Here is a 14466-nt window from a genome sequence, read left to right as displayed (position 1 = left end):
CATGTCAGTACACAGAGTGTTATAATTTTCCAATTTGGTTTTTGTATTTTCTACTAATTTTTATTTGACACATATGTAAAAATGTTACACTTACCAAGGTTAATAAGCAATAAAAAATAAATGTTGAATGTTTCTGTCACTGCCAATGACAGGCTTCCAACGGTTTCCTTTAGTGAAATACTCAAGTACAAAAAAGTAACATATTTGTATAACTTGCACCCCACCACACGTCCCACACATTTTTGTATTTTTCCTTCTCTGTTTACTCATGTTCTCTGCCCTGTTTTCCAGCTACTGTTACATGGTCTCCAATGCCTGGGCATTCTGGGGCTGATTGCCAGTATCTAGCTTGATATCTGCTCTCACTAGCTCAACACCTGCTCATGATTCGTGTAAGCATGTTTACTAGAGAGGATCACACATCACTGTTGTTACCTTTTATCTTACCTTTCTTTGCTTTTACTCACTCAGATCCTGTCCATATCTCTACAAGAGTGAGTTCTGTGTCCTCCAAGCAGTAATCTACAGACAGAAGAGAAGCTTACCATATCAGAGCGCTGACCCAGACGCCAGTCCAGGTCTTACCAGTTTTGACTTGCAACCAGCAAGCGCTCCAGTGTCTCTCTCACCCTTTCTTGTTTTCCCCTTCTTTCTCATGTGGAGTTGTTGTCAAAGGAGTAAAGGATAGCTGGGACTCTTGAGAAATACAGGTCCTCTGTAGAAGCTTGACGCTTTAGCCCCTTAGGGAGCCATAATTCAGGGTAGCAGAAGAACACAGGCAAAGTCTTTTCCAGAGAAAATAAGTATACTTTGCAGAATGCCATCATAAGTTACTTCTATAGCTGACATTGGCAAAGACAATAGGTATTGCCATTAGCACAGTATTCCAGGCTGTTCCTAGATGTCCCTCTTAAGTCAAAAGAACAGCTTGCAGTCTTTAACAAGGCTGACATCTTTCAAGACTTTACTTAATGTCCCTCCTAAGTCAGAAGCAACCCTTTAACAAGTTTTTCACAAAGTTGCAGTACCTTAAGTCATTACCCGATGTCTCTATTGAGTCTAATGCATCCACGTCAAATGTCCCTCACAAAGCTGAAGGGGATAAGCTTCAACAAACATTTACACTTTTTCTGCTCTCGTGCTTGTTATCTGTAGAACATGTAAATAAGTCAAAACTGGTATATGATGATGAGTCAATAGAGCAACTGTAAAAAATGTTATGTATTATTAATTAGTAAAGTACAAGCAGTTACTGGTCTTATACCTTAATCTTCGCAAACTTGTTTTTGACTGCCACTAACATGTCTGTCAGTTGCTTACAATAACATCAGTCTGTGACAGATCTGTGCTGGTTCATATTATTTCGACCCTCAGCCTTATGGTGGACTTCCCCCAAAAGTTTTTCCTTACTCCTCCATTTTTTAAAATCTTTTTTTGTTAGACTTAGGACTCTATGCACTTTGCTGACGGGTGCTAATGTGTGTGTGCTCACTACCTACTACAACATGGTAAGATTGGCATGCACACACTTATTACTTTTAATTTACTTGTACGTTCCAGGTAAAGTGGTACTACTTGTATCCAAAGCACGTATATTACACTACTAGTGGGCCTGCAGCAGTAATTGTACCACCCACTGAAGTAGACTTTCAAACCATGTCTCAAGGCTGTCAAAGCAGCCTGTGTGTACAGTTTTAAATGTATATTTCATCCTGGAAAAATAAACCTCTTGCCAGGCCTAAATATTTAATTTTAATACATATAAGTCACAGCTGGGTAGGGCCTGCAGAGCCAATAAGGCAAAGCGCAGTGCATTTAAAAAGTGGGATATGTACTTTTAACATTTACATGTCCTCGTAGTGAAAAACTCCTAAAATAGTTTTTCACTATAGCAAGGACTACCTCTCCAATATAACTCATGCACAGTTATTCTTCATTAGTCTGACTGTTAATGCTTCATTTGTATTTTAATAACGTTATAGAAGTTTTCATGAGTGCTGTAATATCTGAGGTAATTAGCAGTGCATGGTGAGGGGACGAGTTATAGTTACTTGAAATTAGCTCTAACTATAACTGCTGATTTCTAAGGTTTTGAATGAGTAAATTCAGAACCAAACTATAACGACCCTGTCACCTTTGTTTTTTTCAGTGAATTTCTGTGGTTTTTTACCTTCTATTTCTTAACTATAACATCCCTGTAACCTTTTGTTTTTTAACGTAAAGTCATTTTGATTACTATACGTTAATCCAACCACTGCTATGCACAGCCTTCGGCCGTGCATGGCAAGAGCTGGCTGCAGGGCCTGGCCAGAGGCCAGGCCCTGCGGCCAACACCTATTACCACCCAACACTGTGCACGGCCTTCGGCTCTGCACAGTGGGTTTGGCCGCAGGGGGTCAGTCCCCATAACCACATAACCCTGAGCACTGCACAGCCAAAGGCAGGGAATGGCCACAGGGCCTGTCTACCTGTGTGTGAGAAAAGGAGTGAGAGGGTGTTACTGGGTATGAGAGTGGGTGTGAGAGGTCTATATGGGTGTGAGAGTGTCTGGGTGTGAAATTAGGTGTGAGAAGGAGTCTCTGGTTGTGGGAGTGGGTGGGAGAGTGTCTCTGTCAGTGGGAGTGTGAGTGTCTGTGTGGGTCTGTGAGTGGGTGCATGAATGTTTGAGTTGGTCTGTGATTGGGTGCATGAGTGTCTAAGTGGGTCTGTGAGTGCATGAGTCTCTGAGTGGGTCTGTGAGTGAGTGTGTAAGTGTCTGAGTAGGTCTGTGAGAGGGTACATGAGTGTCTGAGTGTGTCTGTGAATGACTGGATGAGTTTCTGAGTGGGTCTGTGAGTGAGTGTATGAGTCTCTGGGTGGGTCTGTGAGTGGGTAAGTGATTGTCTGTGTGGGTGTGTCAGTAGCTGTGTGAGTGACTCCCCACAAAGGAACCTCACCTGCCCTTTTATCCAACAAGAGTCCACAGCTTTGCACACAATATCTACCCAAGTGGAGTTCTTTCAGCCTCCTTGGGTAAATGTCCAGTATGTATTCCACACAACAGCTGTGTGATGAAGCACAAGGAAATGTCACCAGTGACCTTGTATGCATTTTGGTAACATGATTGTTCCTGTTGCCTCTTTCTCTATAATTATGTGATAACATGAATCCTCCTTTAGTGAGGTCAACAAGACTACAAAGATGTAAATCTCCACCAAACCAAGGTCCTTCCCCTTATCTATTTGACAAAGATATTTCTTTGTTTTCTGGAGAAGTCCTCATATTCCTTGCCATCAAGAATGTTCCACCAAAATTGTCAGGAAAGGCACTGTGGGGCATCTTGGTAAGCGGTACATCACCCTGGCAAAAGCCGGGAAGACCTTTGCATACTACTTAGTTGGACCAGCGTCCAGGTGATTTGCACATTTGCATAGCTGTAACAATTTAAAGGGAGAACCAAGGACTCGGGGGTGGATCACGCTGTCCCCCTTCCTGGGCTGATTTTTACCTTAGGGACCCCCTCCCGCGTGGCCTGGCCATAAATAAATAGATGAGGAGGACCGCGCAGCTCCCTTCCTGCCTGTTTAAGTCCCAGGGACTCCAATACCGGGGCCTGGCCATGCCTCCCGGGTGCCCTGGTAGCACAGGGGATGGGGGAGCCTCAAAGCCCTGCGGTCCCAGCCAGCTCCCTGCCTCCTGAGGGAGCCGGCACCCCTCTTTTGCCCACAGGGAGCTTGTAAACATCAAAGTTGCCTGTGGAAGAGCAATAGTTTCATCTCTTTCCCTTCTCGCATCACTGCCGGCAGGAAAAGAGATGAAGCCTTTGCTTCCATCGAGCAAGAGCACTTTGACAGCTCTTGCCCACTGGGAGCAGTGTTTGCTGTGACTTGGCAGAAGCTGTCAAAGCTCCCTCCAAGTAAAATCCAACAGCTTTGTCCATTATTGGCTCCATTAGGGGGGAGGCACGCAACGCAGCCTTCCCTGTAAGGTTTAACTTAGTCCCGGGGAGGCAGTGGTCGGCTGTATTGCAGGCGAGCCATTTGGGACCCTTGCTTAAATTTTATATTCAGCCTTAGGGAGGTGGCAGTCATCAGAGCTGCAAGGAGGGCCGCACAGCCCCCCCCCCCTTAATTGCAATAAATTTCACTGGGAGGTGGCAGTCACCGGGGCTCCGGGGGGGCGTGCACGTCCAACACATACATTTCATATTCAGCCCCGGGGAGATGGCGGTCCCCAGGGCTGTGGGGGGGGGGGGGCTGCGTGGGCCCCCACATATATTTCATATTAGTTCTGGGAAGGTGGCAGTCTCCTGGGCTTTGGAGGAGACCGTACGGGCCTCACTCATTACAAATAAACATTTTAACCTAGGGAGGTGGTGGTGGTTCTGAGGGTGCTGGAGATCCGCACAGCACCCCGCCTATTTTTATATCATCACCCTGGGGAGGTGGTGGTCCCCAGGGGTAAAATAAGCCCTAGAAGGGGGCCAGTGTGCCCCTCTCCTTATTTAAGCCCCCACTACCCTGGGGCCCGTCCTACCCAGGGGCAAAATAATAGAACAGGCTGGAGACCACCCTTAAAAAAAAAAAAAAAATCACGGAAAAATCAGCAGATCTGGATCTGCGGATTTTTAGAAAGATTGTGTTAAAATGATTTTTAGCCCTTATAGGGTCAGTGAGGAACCCCTAGACCAAGGCTAGGGACTAGGGTGTCCCTACGCTGCCCCCTTTTCTTTTTTTAAACTTTTTTTTGTGGAGTCCCAAAATGGCTCAGCACGGGGACAGTTGGACCTGTATAGGATCTTCGTCCCTAGATATCTATATTTTTAAAACTCTAGTGCCTCATAAACTACTACACGGATTCACACCAAATCACAAAAAGCAGGCTTTCTGGGCCAAGAGCTATCTTTCTGCCAAATTTGGAGTAATTCCATCCAGCGGTCCTGGCTGCAGTCATTTTCGAAAATTTGAAAAATCCCATTGACGAAGAATGGAGAAAAAGCAATACAACTTCTGCATGAGGCCTGGCAAAACTAGGCCATGACACTCGCTAAGTTAAGACCTACAATTAATAAGCAACAGCATAATTCACAACCCTTAATATGGCATTTTACTACATTAATCTAATACACTTTCAATATTTCAAAAAGATGAATCATTAATTAGTACATTTCATGAACATTGGTGGCCAAGCTCCGAGGTCATAATTTCAAACGTGCACATTATTTTTCTACATAAGTCATAATTCAAAGTACATAAACATTCATTAAAAATTTCTAATTAAGACATCTGTGTTAGCAGTCCCTCCTCTGATGACTAAATATGTCATCACACCAAACTTAGCACCCACAATTTTTTCAATTCTATCTCTTCAACAATTTGTCTTCTCCTTGAATTTTCCCTATAGATTATTTCCCTATTTCTTTCTTCCCTCCTTTTAGACCTTTTCAATGTAATTCTTTTGATTAATTTACATAATTCCCATATTCCTAATAAGCAAACTATGACAATTAATATTCCCTGTATGATTTTCAGTAGTACCCCATTCCAAATACTACTAAGCCAATTTCACACTGAAACAAACCCCTTACCAACCTTTTCCCAAACACCTGGTTCTTTCAACTTCTTCAAATCACTACTTGCATTAGTCAGATTAGTAAGTAAGGGCCAGATGTAGAAAGCTTTTTGCACGTCGCAAACAGCGAATTTCGCAAACCATTCGCATTTTGCACCCTTTTGAAATGGGTGGTAACCCATTCGCAAAAGGGAAGCCCCTTTGAGAATGGCACTGCAAACATTTTTTCAGAGCAGGCAGTGGTCCTATGGACCACTGCCTGCTCTGAAAAAATTAAACAAAAACGTTTCATTTTTTGTTTTTGTAATGCATCTCATTTTCCTTTAAGGAAAACGGGCTGTATTACAAAAAAAACTGCTCTATTAAAAAGCAGTCACAGACATGATGGTCTGCTGTCCGCAGCAGGCCACCATCCCTGTGAGGGGCGCTATTTGCAAGGGGGTTGCAAATTGCGACCCACCTCATGATTATTCATGAGGTGGGCATTTGTGACCCCCTTGCGAATCAGGGACACCATCCAACATTTAGAATTGCAACTCGCAATTTGCTGATCGCAATTCTAAATGTTGCTACATCTGGCCCTACGTCTCTTATCTCTTTACTATTGTTAAGAATATAGGAACAGCAATGCCTAGAGTTAATCATTTTACAGACTCTTCCACTTTTCGCTAAAAGAATGTCAAAAGCAAGATGATTTTGAAGAGTCATAGCTCTATCCGCAGCCAATTCAGTATCTATCAGCAGTATAGCCCCACTATTGCAGAAGAGGTTTCTCTCCTCTTACGATGTAATTCTGTCAATTTCGGAAACTTTTTCAAATCCTCATCTGGTAAATCATTGGGAATACCAAATAACAGGTCCCACACCATCCTCTTGGAAGGCGGTAATAAGCATTAAGTCCACAAATATAGTAGATTCCTGGAATCGCAGGGTTCTGCCCATTCAACATAAGTGTCCATTTACTTTGAAACAAAAACACATGCCTTCATTCACTCATTACTACAATTAAAGTGTCAGTGCGTGTCAGTGCATGATTGAGGCCTCTATATATACATAGAGCTTCCCTACGTGTAGTGCATCTAAAGCTAGTTTTCTTTGTGTTTTAATTGCAGTGTAAGCATAATCATTCTGCTAAGTCCTTTTCTCTAATCCTTTTTCTAATCTTTCCTTAAGTGCCTTTCTCCTGTCATCAGTGTGATTTAAGAAGCTCTTCTCTAAATGTGTAAGCAAACATGTGAGGTTATTCTTATGAGCATAAGCAGTCCCAAAAGTTAGTGGTGGTTCAAAGAATCCTCTAACTAATTCTATGTCATTATCCTTAGCTACTCTACTCAAATACCTAATCATAGGAACACATGAAAACACAAGGTCATGATTGGAATAAAAATATTGGATGTAGTCTTGATTATAGAATCTTGTTAGTAACAGACTACAACTTATCCCATAGGTTAGGGGAAGACTATGGTAAGTGACTCCTTCCTCGACTGACAAAGGAATCTGCGTACACACAAGACAGTCCTTTGCATCCATCGTCTCAATATACTCACTCAGCAAGTGATAGAAAACATTAGAAGAAAGTTCTCCTTGAACATTAGTAAAGTCATGCAAATACTTCTCATCCAACTTAAATCTTTCTAAAGATGTTAATGTAGTAGTCTCTAAGGCAGAAGTATGGTTGGCTCCTTTTGAGTCAAGAACAGACATACCCACAATCAACACTATAAACAATATCCCACACACAACTGCCAAACCAATGGTCATATATTTACAGCGCCTAGCATCCCTAATTTGCTTATCTACATCAGCCATGATCTGTAAAGAATCAGACAACAGAAGTAACTTCAGAAAAGTGCAGCAAAATGAAAAATAAACAATTCTTCTTTCAGCAGTTCAGTTTCACTTCCAGGAACCATTCTCCTTGTCAAAATCGGCTAGCAGCTATGTCAAAATCAGTTTCAAAAGTCAAATCAGGTTATCAGTGTCTTATCTGGTTATTTCATCAAATATGTTTCTCAAAAGTTTTTCTAAGATTGTTTCAACAGTTCAGTTCATCAGTCTTCTTCAAGTCACTTCAAAATACTGACTCGGAACTTCCCTATCAAAACAAAAAACTTGTGTTGCCATTCGTTTGTAGTTGCATATGCCCATTCAGGACCTGCATATCTTTGACTTGCTATTCTCTTTCTTTTCAATTTCCGATCACTACTCAACTCTCCTTCACTCAGTTCTTCTTCTCTCGTAGTATCTACTTCTTCCGCTATTGTTTGATCGACATTCATTTCTTTCATTTTCTCCACTTGCGAATTTGGTCACTTGTCTCCTTCTCGTGTACCCTCTGGTAGTATTCCCTTCAGGATTGGACTTGCATCCCTTTCCTTCTCTGTGGTGTTTTCTCTTGATGGACCTGCAACAGGTTCAGGAGGAGTCAGATCACTTTGACCTTGATCCTGCTCAACTTCCTTCCCTTCTTGGTCTGGCACATGCTCTGTTTGTCTCTCAGAATCGTCTGCTTCTGGGAGTGCCCTCTCGGTACTTAACTCTCCTGCTGGTTCAGCTGCAATAGGTTTCTCTGCACCCTCCTAGAGATCTTCACTTTCGTCTCTCACAGGTGTGATAGAACCGTCCTCAATGAGCTCAGGTTCAGCTTCAGTTCTTCCTTGCTCCTTTTCCGGTGCTGTAATTTGTCTCATGGTTGTTGGTACTCTCAACAAGGCTTCTTCATGGTCCAGTGGACAGGCCACTTTCTTCGTGTGACTCGCGTGAATCCAGTTCGGGATTCCTGCACACTTCACATCTGTCGTAGTCATTAAGATCACCTGGTAAGGTCCCCGCCAACGAGGCTCCAAAAACGTCTTGCGTACGTGCTTGCGGACAACAACCCAGTCACTGGCCCTCAGGTTGTGCCCTGGATCATGGATTGGCAGCAGTGTGATGGCCTCCACCTGCCAAGAGAAAGAGCAAACCACATCAGCCAGACCCTTGCAGTAGTCCAACACCATATAATCTGTTATGTTGACAAGCATTGGCTGGAACTGCTGGCAACCTCATTGCTCTGCCCATGAGAATCTCGTGGGGTGACAATCCTGTCTTCCTGTCAGGTGTGTTTCTCATTGACATCAATACCAAAGGCAACACATCTGCCCATTTCAGATTTATGGCTACACACATTTTTGCAATTAGTGACTTCAAGATACCCTTCATCTGCTCCACTAGTCCTGATGCTTCAGGGCGCTAACTACAATGCAACCTCTGCTCAATGTTCAGTGCTGCTGCACACAACAGTTTAATCACTTTGTTATTGAAGTGCGCTCCCCTATCTGATTCTATAGAGATCGGAAATCCGAAAAGTGGTATCAATTCCCTAAGCAACAATTTTGCTACAGTGAGGCTATCATTTCTTCTTGTAGGGTACACTTCAATCCAGTGGCTAAAAATGCACACAATCACCAACACATATTTCATCTTGTGGAATGTTAATGGCCTCCCAGACAAGTTTAAACGTACCGCAGTGTTCGCATACATACACCGATATCGACCGGAGGTACTCCTGCTGCAGGAGACACATCTCTTGGGAGACAATTGCCCCTTCTTGACCCGTAGGGGTTTTGACAGGGTATACCATGCCGGGTTCCCGCGTGGTTTGCGGGGGGGTGGCCATACTACTGCACCGGACATTTCCCATGACAAGCATCCAGGTGTGGAGGGACAGACAGGGACGCTATGTCACCCAAGACGGCGGCAATTCACCCACACTTCAGCAGCTCATGGCTCGCAATCCAGAATTGACCTGGTGCTGCTCCCGGGCACAGATTGCACAGCCCTCTCCCAAATTGAAATATTGGCCAGGGGAATCTCTGACCACGCCCCGCTTCGGTTCGTCGTGGGTCCTGCTCGGTCTCAGTCCCGTCCTATGTGGCGATTGAACGCGTGGTACCCCCAAGGCAGGAACTACACGGAGCAGCTGCGACAAGCGCAGCAAGAGTACTTTGAATTGAATGAGGGGTCGGTGGCCTTCGCTGGTACTCTGGTGGTGGTGAGTAAGGCGGTGCTGCAGGGTACAGCAAGAAACTTGATACGTAAACAAGAACGCGCTCGAGCCCAGCATATCGTACAGCTGGAACTTCAGGCGATGGTCCTGGAGAACGAAAATGAAACAAACCCAAGTGAAAGGGCGACGCGACAACTACTCCTAATCCATGAGGAAATCCGAGGTCAATCCCTGAAGGTGGTGAAACACCTGTGGAGGGCAACCACAGCGAAAATCTAAGGGTGTAGGGACAAAACGGGGAAAATGCTATACAGGCTGGTATCTCGCCATCAGGCCTCCAGGATTTTCCCTGAAATTTATGACTGGGACAGTAACCACGTTGTGAAGCATACAGAAATAGCGAATGCCTTTGCCATGTACTACCAAACACTATATCAAGCGTTGGCACTGGTCGATCTGGGCCTAGCCCGCCGACTGTTAGACGAGGTCCCCCTCCCACGATTGCCTGCGTGGAGGTGCAGATCTTGGATGAATCTTTTAGCGTGGAAGAATTAGGGGCAGCCACTTCAACACTCGGTGCCGGGAAAACGCGGGGACCTGCCGGGTTCCCCTCAGAATAATACAAAGCTTTCAGGGAGGACTTAATACCACACTTATTAAAACTCTTTACAGAAGTAGAAAATAGTGGAGCCTTCCCCCGAGAGTTAGACGCCGCCACCATTGTAGTACTCCCCAAAACCCAACCCCCCTCGCTGCACTCTGCAGACTACCGGCCGATATTGCTGATTAACACCAAAATTAAAATCTTTGACGCTATCCTTGCCACCCACCTCAAGAGGGTTCTGCCGCAACTGATCCACCCAGATCAATGTGGATTCATGGCCACTCGCAGTACCCGGCACTGTATCTGTAGGCTACACGTGGCTCTGGCTGAACGTCGCTGGCTGCCCCGAGACCTTGCCCTTTTACTCATCGACTTCGAAAAGGCCTTTGATTCGGTTGACTGGGGGTTTCCCTTTTTGGTGCTTCAGCACGTGGGCCTGGGCCCGAGGTTCTGCCGCCTGGTTCAATCGCTATATGCCAACCCTACAGCCCGCGTACAGGTCAATGGGACCTTGTCCTCAACTTTTGAGGTTCATCGGGGCACACGGTAAGGATGCCCCTTGTCCCCCCTTCTGTTTACTCTGGCCATTGAGCCTTTGGCCCAGATGATTAGGACAGACCCAGTACATCGCAGCTGGAGCTGGGGTCACTCCCAGGAGGATAGGATAGCGCTATATGCTGACGACGTCCTGTTGTATATGGAGGAACCCAGTATAATGGGCCCACATAGTCTCAACCTTTTACGGCGTTATGAGCTGGCGTCGGGACTAAAGGTGAACCCTACCAAATCGATACTGATCCCGCTGGCAAGTTTGCGTGACTGCTTTGATTGGCAGGATACAATACCGCTGCGCAGACTCAGTTTCAAGTACATGGGAATCTGGGTGTCCCTTTTGCCTGAACTGACGTGGGCCAAAAACCTGTTGCAGTTGTTAGCGCGCGTTAAAACAGACCTGCAGAGATGGCAAACTCTGCCGCTAAACGTAATGGGCTGAGTGGCCCTATACAAGATGATGATCCTGCCAAGGCTCCTATATACCTTTCAGAGTTTTTCCCTGCCTATCCCCGCTCCTGGTTTAGAGCTCTTGAAAGCGCTACTGGGCTGTTCCTCTGGAAGGGGGCCAGACACTGAGTGGCAACTTAACACTGCAGAAGAGGGATATACAATGGAGGACTGGGTACCTCAGACCCCTATCTGTACTAACTAGCCACCCAGCTAATAGTGATTCACGATTGGTTCAATGGGGGATGGGGAGACCCGGCCTATCGGGTAGAGTTGGAGTTCCTGGGATTCCCTCACATCCTAGATGTGATGTATGGAAAGCCTCTCCCCGAGATATGGGAGAGATAACAAGGGCAGTCTTTTTGGCGTGGCGCGCTGCATTAAGACACACCAGCTGGAATACCGTCATCACCCACCAGACCCCACTGTGGAGAGGGAAATGGTTAATCACAACTGCAACACTGGAAGGGTTCGCAGAATGGGACTTGCTGGGCATCTCCTTGGTGGGAGATGTGTGGAAAGGAGAAGCTATGAAATCATTTCAAGACCTACAGGTAGACTTCCAACTAACCCAAACACAGTTCTTCAGATATCTCCAGCTTAGACATGCCCTAAGGGTCCACTTGCCAGCTGCGGGCCCCTTGATAGAATTTAATCCACTTGAGACCAAACTACTCATGGGGAACCTGGGGGGGGGGAGGGTGTCTCCCAAATCTATAAAATGCTAATTAACAAAGCTCCTGGGGACCTAGGATCCGTTAGAACCAGGTGGGAGTCATGGGTTGGGGCCCTGGAAGAAACAGAATGGAGGGAAGCTATGATGGCACCAGGGGTATTGGCGGTGTCTGCTAGACTCTGAACAGTGCAATTCTACTACTTACATGGCGCATACCTGACACCAGCCAGACTACACCGAGCGGGTCTCCCCCCCTCCGACAAATGCCTGCGATGCTCGAGCGAGCCTGCTGATTTCTTCCATATGGTTTGGACCTGTCAAGTGATACAGTCCTATTGGGGCAAAGTGCTCCATGACTTGGGGAAGGCCCTGGGACAAGAGGTACAGAGATCCGCGAAGTTGGTCCTGCTAGGGGTGATGGAAGAGATGGGAGGACCACGGGCGAAACGCACCCTGGCTGCCACAGCCATGCTGATCGCCAAAAGAGACATAGCCGCAGCCTGGAACTCCTTCGAAGGCCCTTCACTCCGAAAATGGAGAAGGGGAGTTAACTAGTGCGCAAACCAAGAGAAAGTGGTATATGAATCCGGAGGCTGCCCCCGGAAATTTGAGAGAATATGGGGTGAGATGGGTGGACATGATACCATAGAGCGGGGTGAGAACACAACTGTGATTGTTGTAATGAGATCTAAATTGTGGTTCACCCTCTGGCCCAGACTACTGCCCCAATATTACTGTCAATGGTGGGTTGATGCTGGAATTTACTGCATTGCTACACTGCACTGTAAATGTTATCTGCTCTGCACTTTCTTTTATTTATCTTCTCTTTTTCTTCCCAAAACAATAAAAATGTGTTTATCAAAAACAAATCACCAACACATATTTCAGACCTCCACATGCAGGCCTCTCAATGAAATACAATTGCTTTCTGCTGAATGGACTTCCTGCTCTTTCAATGTGGCTCAAATTCACCACTGTCCCTTTCCCCGCATTTAATTGCTGCGAATGTCACATCGATGACATACTGCTTCAGCTTCTTGTCTAAACTTGGGATTAAACTAGTCAATTCTGAGTAGACGAACCATGGCATCCCTCCTAATGTTTGCCCGACCATGATAGTGCCTCGCCATCTGAGACAACAGACTATTTGGCAAAACCATCTGACCCTCTTCGGATACCCACAGCTCATCCTGCCTTTGAACACACTTCATTTTGATCTATGACCTTTTCTCTTCTTTGTCAACATTACGATGCAAAGCTTTTAACTCTTCTAATGTATCAATCACTTTTAATGCAAAGCTCGTACATGTAGTGTCTTCTTCAGACATCAATTCCCACTTGTCTTTGAACGATATACAGTTCAATGTGAAAAACCTTGCGACTTGATCCACAGATGTGCACTGCATTTCACCACAGCAATTTCCTCAGGCAGTTGAATTGCATATAACAACTCCTTTATTCTCTCGCCATTTCTCACTGGTGACCCAGTAGAGGTCAGGAAACCTCTCTGTGACCACAATTGGCCGAAATCATGAACTATTCTGAATACGTATTAGCTATGCATATAGATAGTAACTCTCAATCGAGCAGAAACATGGCACGCTCTAGTAGGGGCGACCAATTCCGCTACCTAAGCAGAATAGACTTTTTGAAGCCAAGAAGCTTCTAAGGTACCTGTCATTGTGCACACTGCATATCCTGCTCTCAGTGTCCCTTTACTGTCTCTAAGACAAGAACCATTGACAAAAACAATTTGGTCATTTTCTTCCAATCGGGTATGTCTAATGTCAGGTCTCGGTTTCGTGCACAACTCAGTTACTTTGAGACAATCATGTTCAACATCTTCCTCTTTCTCAATTTTAGTAGCATAATTTGGATGTAAAGTTGCCGGGTTCAGCACTGTACATCTTTTCAGTGTCACATTTGGAACACCCAAAATGCTCGTCTCATATCTTGTCAGTCTAGCACAAGTCAAGTATTGGGTTTTCGTCCTTGTCAGTAAAATCTCAATCGAGTGAGGGACCATTACAGTCAGGGGGTATCCCATCACTACTCCTTCACACTGTGAAAGACTCTGACCAACTGCGGGAACAACTCGCAAAAAACCTGGTAAGGTGTCTGGGTCCAAGGTAGCTAAAACATATGCTACTGGGCGATGAGCACCTTCATGGATCTGCGTCAAAGCAGACAATGAATATGCATCACGCTCATGAAAAAACAATTTGAACGGCTTTGTGTAGTCAGGCATACCCAATGCTGGAGCTCTGCACAAACTTTCTCTGAATTCAGTGAATGCTTTCATCTGATCTTCATCTAATGCTATGGGGTCTGTGACATCCTTATCGGTCAACTTCTGCAATGGTTTTGAGATTCCTGCAAAATGCGGGATCCATTGGCGACAATAACCCACCATTCCCAGGAACATTCTAACATCTCTCTGTGAAGACGGGGGATTCATCTGCAGTATGGTTGTGATCCTTTCTCTGGATATTTTCCTCAACCCTTTTTCAATCGAGTGACCCAAATACTTCAATACCTTCTGGGAGTACTGCAACTTCAATGATGACACTTTATGACCAAACTTTCCCAAATGATTCAAGAGTGCAATCAAGTCATACTTACACTTGTCCCTTGTCCTGGATGTGA

The 14466-nt window shown here is 45.3% G+C and overlaps 1 protein-coding gene across 2 annotated transcripts in view; it reads right to left on the bottom strand.

The window, feature by feature from the left end:
- Positions 1–14466, bottom strand: part of LOC138250508 (serine/threonine-protein kinase Nek5-like) — a 350116-nt gene that overhangs the window by 31297 nt on the left and 304353 nt on the right. The gene's annotated exons all lie outside the window — the stretch shown is intronic.

The sequence above is a fragment of the Pleurodeles waltl genome, chromosome 8, assembly GCF_031143425.1.
Source record: "Pleurodeles waltl isolate 20211129_DDA chromosome 8, aPleWal1.hap1.20221129, whole genome shotgun sequence".
In the NCBI taxonomy this organism is placed as follows: Eukaryota; Metazoa; Chordata; class Amphibia; order Caudata; family Salamandridae; genus Pleurodeles; species Pleurodeles waltl.
Note: the sequence above shows the minus strand (reverse complement) of the source record. Positions and strands in the feature narration are given on the sequence as shown.